Raw genomic sequence first — 325 nt, forward strand, 5'->3', positions numbered from 1 at the left:
ATCCTAAGTCACGGTTTTTACGTCTTGGTGACCTACTTGCGGATGACCCATAGGGACGGGGAGGGGGGGAGGGGGTGAAGGACGCAAAGCAGATGGCGCGAAGACGAAGGTGAAGGAAAGGCACAGGTGGCGGGGGCGCCTTGTCCTGAGCGGCGGCGAGGGGAAAGAGCCAGCTGAGGGCCAAGAAGTGAACGAGAGGAGGAGAAAGCCAATCAGGTGGCGAGGAACGGGCGAATGGGAGACACAGAAAGAAGGGAGAATGGGAGGGGTGAAACTGCTGGCTCGAGTCAACAATGGCCGAGACATTAATCACATATGATAAAAG

The 325-nt window shown here is 56.9% G+C and overlaps 1 protein-coding gene across 1 annotated transcript in view; it reads right to left on the reverse strand.

The window, feature by feature from the left end:
• LOC119581772 (cadherin-23-like) overlaps positions 1-325 on the reverse strand; it is a gene marked incomplete in the record, with an annotated part of 64,191 nt that overhangs the window by 54,661 nt on the left and 9,205 nt on the right.

This window comes from Penaeus monodon, chromosome 15 (genome assembly GCF_015228065.2).
Source record: "Penaeus monodon isolate SGIC_2016 chromosome 15, NSTDA_Pmon_1, whole genome shotgun sequence".
Classification (NCBI taxonomy): domain Eukaryota; kingdom Metazoa; phylum Arthropoda; class Malacostraca; order Decapoda; family Penaeidae; genus Penaeus; species Penaeus monodon.